This window comes from Panthera uncia, chromosome B1, assembly GCF_023721935.1.
Source record: "Panthera uncia isolate 11264 chromosome B1, Puncia_PCG_1.0, whole genome shotgun sequence".
Lineage (NCBI taxonomy): Eukaryota > Metazoa > Chordata > Mammalia > Carnivora > Felidae > Panthera > Panthera uncia.
The window spans coordinates 23,246,062-23,255,819 of record NC_064811.1 but is presented as its reverse complement, the minus strand read 5'-3'; positions in this window follow the sequence as shown (position 1 = coordinate 23,255,819).

Below are 9,758 nucleotides of genomic sequence, written 5' to 3'. Positions count from 1 at the left end.
ATGAGTGTTGATCATTTAGCCTTTCAGAAAACCCACTGAAAGGATATTTTAAAATGAACAAGACATTAGCATCAAAAGAAATCATCATATAAGACAAAAATGTCTACATTTTTAGATGAAGTAATTCAAGTAGAAGAGAGATAACTGATAAGAATGTGAAGAAAGGCTGGGGTGCCTGGGTGGCTCAGTCGGTTGGGCTTCTGACCTCAGCTCAGGTCCTGACTTCACAGTTCACAAGTTCAAGCCCCACGACTGGCTCTGTGCTGACAGCTCAGAGCCTGGAGCCTGCTTCAGATTCTGTGTCTCCCTCTCTCTGCCCCTTCCCCGCTCGTGCTCTCTCTCTCTCTCTCTCTTTCTCTCTCTCTCTCAGAAATAAAATGAAAAAAAGAAAAAGAAAAAGAATGTGGAGAAAGGCACAATTTGATTGGCTGTCTGGGTGGAAAAGAGGGTAAGCTAAGTCACTTTGTCCTGTAAATCTTGCAAAACTCTGCTTTTACACACACTTGCTCACAGAAGACAGAGGTAGGAGAGGGATTTGAAAGTAACAAGACTGGTCGACGCTTTTCATGCTGAACAATGGCAAGTCAAGACTGCTGTGGGCAGCGCCTCTTCTGCTTTAAACAGCTAGGCAACTGCCATTACCCATCGCAGCCCACCCAACTCGTTCCCGTCTGACGCCCCAGTTAAAAGACCAGAGGCAAATTCTCCAGAGAAAGTCGATCAGAGAGGCACAGCACACCTGTTTCAGCAGAGGTGAGCGAGAGACATGAGACTGAAAAATAAGGATTCGGAGAGGGTGTCTGTCTTCCACATACACGCACCCCACTCAAATTGGGGGATAGAACTCTTCTTTGAAGGAACTGAAAGATTCCATCATCATTGTCGATATTTGCCTAACTGCTAGCTGGACTGCTCCCTTTCCTGCTTTCCTGGTACAACACACAGCTGTAGGAATATTGTTCTCAAAATAATAATAACAACAATAATAATAATAGTAATAATGCAATTTAAGACAGGAAAAGGGATTTCAATTTTCTTTATTCTCCGGATGGTTTCCCTTAACCTTCATCAATCTCACACATTGGCTCTGAGCCACATTTATCATGTGTGTTTCACGCAGGGCTTCTCGTCGCTTCTCAGTATCTCAATTCCCTTTTGAAAATGCTGTCTGCTCTGTCGCGGAAAAATAATCTAATCTTATTCTATGCAAATAATTTCTTTTTTAGACATATTTACTTATTTTGGGGAGAGCACAAGTAGGGGAGGGGCAGAGAGAGGGGGACAGAGGACCCGAAGCGGGCTCTGGGCTGACAGACTGACAGCAGCCAGCCTGATGCAGGGCTCGAACTCAACGAGCCGTGAGATCCTGACCTGAGCCGAAGTTGGACACTCCACCGACTGAACCACCCAGGTGCCCCAAAAGAAAATCATTTCTATCTGGGTGCTACGTTTTTGTACTTAGTCTAAGCATGTGACGTCCCTTCGGTGGATTCTGCATGGGAGTAAGCGTCCTCAGCAAAACTTCCATATGTTTTAGGGTTAGCACTTACACCATATAGCGTGGGTGGTTTCAATGTTATCCTACACCATGTGTTTCAGAACTCAGAAAAATAAAATATGTTGGACAGCAATATGTTCATGGAAACAATTCCCAGGGAGAAATAGAGGGAAACATTGCTTTGGCATGGAACAAAGGATATTTCATGAAAATTAGAACATAGGCACACCTTAGAGGTATTGGAACGTCAGTTGCACCGCAATAAAGCAAATATCACAGTTAAGTGACTCAAATAGTTTTTTCTGGTTTCCCAGGGCTTATAAAAGTTAAGCTTACACTACATTGTAGTCTATTAAGGGGTCAATAACATTATGCCTAAACAAACAATGTGCATACCTTAATAAAAAATACTTTATGGATAAACAAATACTGATCATCCCTGAGCCTCTAGTGGGTCATAATCACTGCTCACAGAGCACCATGAGACATCCAATAATAATGAAGAAGTTTGATATATTGTGACAATTACCAAAATGTGACCCAGAGGCACAACGTGAGCAGATGCTTTGGGAAAAAAAAAATTGTGCTGGTAGACTTGCTTCATGCAGGGTGGCCATAAAGCCTCAACTTGTAAACACTGCAAAGTACAGAAAATTGAAGATATGCCTACACACTGAACTGCCAGGGGAATGGATTCTGTGCATGAAAAGTAATCACATATGTGTAGTTAACTGTCTTGTTGCTTAAACCACATACTATTTCTTCTTCTTTTTTTTTAAGTTTATTTATTTATTTTTGAGAAAGAGCAGAGGAGCAGGGGAGGGGCAGAGAGAGAGACAGAGAGAGAGAGAGAGAGAGAGAGAATCCCTAGCTGGGGCTCGAACTCAAGAACCGTGAGATCATGACCTGAGCGGAAACCAAGGGTCGGATGCTTAACTGACTGAGACTCCCAGGCACTCCCACCACATGCTATTTCTTGTCCTCTTTTCAACACATTGTCCGTTCTTGGAGATACTCGGAAAAGGAGTCTTCAATGATCTCCATGGTGTCTGGTTTCCTAACGTGCCTCCCAATAAACTGTTATTGCTAGCATTTATTCCATTGATGAGCCCCTCCTGCAGTGATTTGTTAGATGACTCAGGGATTTGCTTTAATCAATAGAAGGTAGGGATGAAGGAATGGATTAAAGTCTGTACTAAAGTTCCTTCTCTTTTACACAAAAATCTCTTTAAATATTCATCCGGGGATTCAAAACAAGATGAGTAGAAATATGGGTCGACAGCATGAACACCTTAGAAACTTTAGAGCCATTCAGACGTGAAGATGAAAAATTAGATATAGTTAGTATCATATAACTCCAACTTACATATACAGTACAGATGATGTTTTGGCAATCAGCCTGGGGACGGACAGTCAGTGTGATGAGAGTCATCCCCAAACGATGTATTATTTGGCCAAACACATATAAGAGTAATTGCTAAGACCTGAACCACTCTGAGTTTCATTATTTTCCCCACCGGAATCCTGGCCGACTCCCCAGTTTTTTTGTTTGTTTTTTGTTTTGTTTTGTTTTGTTTTTTTTCCCGTAGCAACCAGCACAGTTAACAACATCCGAGTCACCTGAATTCTACAACACCCCTGCTCCCTGTGCCGCCACTGTCTCTCTCGGGTGTTTGCTGAAATTTTTTGCCACTGCTGCTCCATCTTGGCATTCATTTACTTGACGAGGTTTCTCCACGCCCCGCGCTGGGGAAGAGTCACGTTTCCTTCCCCCACTCTCCCCCGCAGGAGCAGGAGACTGCACCAATTCTCCCCGTTCCTTGTGAAGAGGAAAATAACTGAGAAAGTCTCCTCTTGACTGGGGAGGAATAGTTACTTTTTGCTTCTTTTCTCCTTTCCAGTTTAAAGGGACAAAAGAATGTCCATTTCAAATGGTGGAATCAGAGCCTCTGAGTGTCTCTCTCATTCCTCTATCTACCTCTGTCTCTCCAGCTCTACCAAGGAACTTCCCCATCCTGCCCCATTCCGTTTTCCTCTTGCTCTGTCTCCCCTATCTGCCTCACAGTTATACACGTGGATCTTTATAATGTTGTCATGCACCTTTGTGGTAACATTAAACAAGGTGCATTCACAAATATCAGTCTTAATTAATCCACACAACAGCTTTGGTGCAATGTGAGTAGGTCTGTCCTGAAGAGAATCTTTCATATTAGAAATAAACCATTTGGGGCACCTGGGTGGCTCAGTGGATTAAGCATTCGACGTTGGCTCAGGTTATGATATCGAGGTTCGTGAGTTCTAGCCCCAAATCGGGATCTCTGCTGTCAGAACGGAGCCCTCTTTGGATCCTCTGTCCGCCCCCCTCTCTCTGCCCCTCCTCCGTTCTTGCTCTCTTTCTGTCTCTCAAAATAAATAAATAAACTTAAAAAAAAAAAAGAAATAGAGCATCTGTACACTTTATAGCATGGTGCCTGATTCATGCTAGGGAATATATAATCTAGTAAGGAGACAAAATACATAGTTTGGTTCAAACCAATGTCCCTTGAAGATTTAGACAAAAAGGAATCAGTCTAGAGGCACCCAGGTGACTCAGTTATTTAAGCCTTGGACTCTTGGTTTTAGCTCAAGTCACGATCTCACGACTGGTGGATCCGAGCCCTTCATTGGGCTGTGCGCTGATAGCATGGAACCTGCTTGGGATTCTCTTTCTCCCTCTCTCCATCCTCTTTCTCTCTGCCCCTCCCTTGCTGTGTGTAATTTCTCTCCCTCATAATAAATATATAAACTTAATTTTTAAAAAGGAAAAGGAGGACACAGTTTGGGTTGAGTTGTACTTCAGCCATCAATACATCTTGAGTTCAAACTTGCAGAATTAATAAGATCTATATAGAGAAGAGCACATTGAGATAAAGTGAGATGTGTCATGAACTGAGTTGGGAATAAAGCCCCACAAAGAGTAAGGGCAGCATCATATATTTATCAGAAGAAAGACTTCAATAACATTTATCAGTCTGACCATTCTCTACCTTATCTCTGAAGTGAAGACAGTTTTATAAATATTGACTCTCTAACATCTCTTATTATCACAGGCTCTACTAATTATTTTAGAACGTTAGATAACATTGTCTTTATTAAATATATATATACTTTTTTTTTTGGTTTAGAGAACGGAGATTGCTAGACCTCTCTGCACATTGCATGAAATATTTGTAATAAGGAGACAGCTTGGGAATCACCTCATCCACTTCTTCCTGCACAAACCCATCTTCTATTTGGGCTTCTCCCACTTCACATGAAGTTTCTGTCTGTCCAGATGATAGATAGATGGATGGATCAATTTTTTCTCTGTGTTGATCAAGGGCAGATATCCAGAGAAAAGGAACTGGAAAGCAGACCTTCAGTTCTGAGAATCCAAGTTATTATCATTATTTTTTAGTTTGCCTCTCCACCCCATGTACATGCACATCACACTATTGGCAAAGGATGTTGTGCTTTTCTCACTGTATAATATAAAAATAATAATGAGGAATTGGGAAATAAAGCATAAAATACCAGATAGAATGCTGAGACACCAATATTGCCCTATTAAAATTGTCTAATACTAATAAAAAATCAAGGGAACAATTAGCCTTTCCTCCTCCTGCTACTCTTTATCTATAAATATTGGAAAGATAAACTTGGTTATGAAGACAAAAAAATCTTATCTGAGGCTGAATTAAGTCTGGCAATTATTTTTTTAGTCTCTACTAAATCTTGCCTTTTAGACTACCTTTGGCCAATTAGTGTAACCCAGCTAAACTGCTGACTTTCCTGTTCTTAGCAATGGAGCAGATCTGGTTTCATCAGAGTCCCTAAGGTCTCCAGATAACTCTTGGAAAAAACTTCTTTATGATAACATTTTCAAAGTATGATTAATAAGAAAGATTTTTCTGAACCCTAGCTAACAATATTTGCGAAAAATGTTGAGACCAGAGACTAATCAGTTTTCTTGTTTTGCATAATAACATTTAGTATTGAATTGAAATCTCTGTGATGCAGTTCCAGGGTAGTGATCATTTAGATTTTTTTTAAAGCTTATTTACTTATTTTTGAGAGAGACAGAGACAGCACAAGTCAGGGAAGAGCAGAGAGGGAGGGAGGGAGAGAATCCCAAGCAGGCTCTGCACTGCTTGAACCCACAAAACTATGAGATCATGACCTGAGATGAAACCAAGAGTTGGATGCTTAACCAACTGAGCCACCCAGGCACACCCAGTGTAGTGATCATTTAGTACCTTAACCTATTAAATAGTGGCTAGGGTAATTGCATAAGTCAGATCATTTCAAAATCATTCTGAAATAGGTACATTTCTTGAAGTAGAATTCATTAGCTAAAACATAAATTCCTATGTCTAGATTGATCTCAAACTTTCAGTACAGATGGAGGGGCATGATAATTCTAGATAGGGATTTACCAACCACACTAATACAGGCACTTGGATTTGATAATTCTTTATGTTGGGATACTATATTGTGCATTATAGACCGTTTTTAACAATATCTCTGATCTTTAGTCATGAAATGTTACTAGCATCCCCTTTGTAGTGATAATCTAGCGTCTCCAGAAACTTGAATATTCCTTCAAGGACAAATTGCCCCATTGTTAATAACCATTTATTTAGATAAGCATATGACTATAGGATACTAAGTCTCAAAATTATCCTAAGGGATAGCAATCATTTATTGAGCATCAACTATAGGCTATCCCTTGTCTTAGGCATTTTATGTACAATAATTTCATGTGGAAAACAACTTTGACACAACGGTGGCTCCCGCATAAGCTATACCACAGAAACGGAACAGATTCATGGACAAAATTAAAGTGCTCAAATTACACGGTTAATTAATTCAATGTAAAACAACCACTGAAGAAAGAGGGAAAATGAATGAGATATGCTAACAGATTTCATAGGGACCAAGTGGGCAGATCTGAAGGCAAGATTATGCAAAGTTCTTATGGACTGCCTTTTTCTCTGCCATGTTACAACCTGTTCTGCCGAGGACGTGGTTAACAGGATTGTGGTGGATGCTTGAGCTGGGGGCTCACAGAAAGTGTTGTGTGGGAAAGACACACGGTCACAGATGCAGATCATCAGTTAGCTGTTAATGAGTTATGGTATATTCGTGCCTTTTCTGAGCAAAGTACAGATGGGTACACAATGGAACTATACTGGGTGTCATCAAAGAGTGACCAATTTAAGAACATAGCTAGCAACTCAAATCTGGCATGATAGAATCTTACTCATTCCATCACTTTCCAGCTGAAAGTCATGCATTTGTTTGTTGCCTCATAACTTGATTCTATCTTCAGCGTGTCTTACCAGTTATTAGCTTGCTTATTATTTACACTTCTCAGAAGTTACTAGGATATTTATTGTCTTTCTTTTTTTATCTCATCCTATGAGTTAGGTTTATTATAGGCTATGAGCTTCACTTACTATCTATGCTTAGCATTTCTTATACATTTCATCTACATCATCAATTTTCTTTCCTTTAAAAAATTCTAAAAACAAACAAAAAAAACTTGCATTATAGCAACTACAATGATAAAAAAACAAGTTTTAGTGGAAAATTAACTCATCTTTATTAATGTTATACAAAGAGTACATTTTATGGAGAGGAGTCAGGTCCATCTGTATCCAAATTCTTTTTTGTTTATTTGTTTTGCTTCTGTTATTCCAACACATCATCTTTTTGAACAGGATTCCTAAAACAAATGATAATAATGTTTCTCTTGATTTTTTTGATCAAACACCCTTTTTTGTTCCATATACAATAATTAAGAAAGTTCCCGAAAGCAAGAAAACCCACAAGATAAATAGAATATATGCATAAAATTGAATCTTACACATTAATCTTGCCTACCATGCTTTAGGGATCTATCTATCTATCATCTATCTATCATCTCTCTCTCTCTCTCTCTCTCTCTCTCTCTCTCTCTGTATACCCCAAGACAGCTTCAGCCTTAAAGTTTTCTTCAGCTCTCTTAAACTTTAGCCCAAACTTCTTGGCTCTTGGCCCTAAGCTCCCTTTTCTTAGAGCACTTGTTTTAGAATACTTATAATTATAAATTAACTCTTTGCCCCCTTAAGATGTAAATTTTTTTAAAAGACTCTTGCCAATTTTACCAGCCAGAGATGTCTTTTCAATAGTTGTTGAGCCAACTATTTGAAATGTAATTTTCATGGAGGATACAGCCTCTATTTCTAAGTTTCTGTGGGAGAGTAGGAGTCTAATTTGGTAGGCACTGTACTCCAAACTATAAAACTACTTTCTGTCATGAAGATAAGCAAAAGCATACTTTTCCTCTGGGCAAGATCCATTAGCAAACATAGATGGCTTAAGATTTCCTCACCTCACACTATCCCAGCTTTTCTTTTTTTCTTTTTCTTTCTTTTTTTTTTTTTTTTTCATTTATTGGCAGTCTTTTGTTTTTGGGACAATAAAAAAAATAATTTATTTCCAAGTTTAGTAATCGTTGGGAGTCTATATGTGTGTGTGTGTGTGTGTGTGTGTGTGTATAATATTGTCAAGTTAACTAACATACAGTGTATATAGCATGTTCTTGGCTGTGAGAGTAGATTCCCGTGATTCATCAGTTACATACAACACCCAGTGCTCATCCCAACAAATGCCCTCCTCAATGCCCATCACCCATTTTTCCAACCCCTTCCTCACCCCCCTCCCTTCCATGCTCGGTTTGTTCACTATGTTTAAAAGTCTGTTGTGGTTTATGCTACTCTCTGTTTTTCCTTCCCCCATGGTCTTCTGTAAAGTTTCTCAGCTTCCACATATGAGTGAAAACATATGATATCTGTCTTTCTCTGACGGACTTATTTCACTTAGCATAATACCCTCCAGTTCCATTCACGTTGTTGCAAATGGCACAATTTCATTCTTTTTCGTTGCTGAGTAGTATTCCATTGTGTGTGTGTGTGTGTGTGTGTGTGTGTATATATATATACCACTTCTTCTTATGTCTTCATCAGTTGATGGATTTTTAGGCTCTTTCCATAATTTGGCTATTGTTGATAGCACTGCTATAAATATTGGGGTACATGTGCTCCTATGCATCAACACTCCAGTATCCTTTGATAGATTCCAGCTATTGCTGGGTCATAGGGTAATTCAATATTTAATTTTTCGAGGATCCTCCACAATGTTTTCCAGAGTGGCTGCAGTAGTTTTCATTCCCACCAAAAATGCAGGGGGGCTTCCCTTTCTCCACATCCTCACTAACATCTGTTGCTTCCTGAGTTGTTAATTTTAGCTACTCTGACATATGTGATGTGGCATCTCAGTGTGGTTTTGTTTTGTATTTCCCTGATGATGACCGATGTGGCTGTTTTTGCCAATAGGCTTGATGAAAGTCTTCCTTGTCGTGTTAGATAGATAGATGATAAATAGATAGATGATAGATAGATAGATAGATAGATAGATGATAGATAGAGATAGATAGAGAGATAGATAGATAGATAGATAGAATGTAACATTATGCCGGGAACACAACATCTCCAAGTTCAGGAATATCAGGAGATTGGATTAGCAATACTCATTCTCTCCAGCTGCTATTGGACTAGGATGTTGAAGGAGTGACCCTGAATTTGCCAGAATCTAGTGGATGGTTCAAGAAGCTGATGGTCCCAAAGACCAGCTGATCTCCCAGCACCTACAGTCCACACAGAGGTGGAAATGCACAAGCCATCCACCACAGAGACTCTCATCACTGCCCAGCTAGTCTAGTCTGAGGGTACAGACTGAAGTCACTCAGGATGGAAGAGGCCTTGAGTGATGGGGCTCTACATACTGCTGAACCCAGCATTCTGGAGTTCCTAGGGTCCAACCCAGCACTGCGAGCCATCCTGCTAAGAGGTGCCCTGAAAGGTGTGTGCCGGGCCTTTCTTAAAAAGATTCTAGACAGTGAGGTTCAGAAACAGTTGGTACAGATGACTGGTCAAGTGCAGCAGAAGCAGAGGTTAGAGTTGCTCGAGTATCTGCTGGAGCTGGACCACTGCCATTCAGTGCCTTCATCTCAGAGCAAAAACCAGCACTTGTTGTGAGCAGCTACTATATCTCATGAGTAATACAAAGGTGGGGAATCACAAGCAGCTTGCTTCTGAGTTGCTCCCAAAATGCCTCAGCCTCCACCACATCTTCACCGTTACCTACACCAAGCTGGGAAAGTCTGCCCGCTTCATGGGCATCACGGGGCTGCTGCACT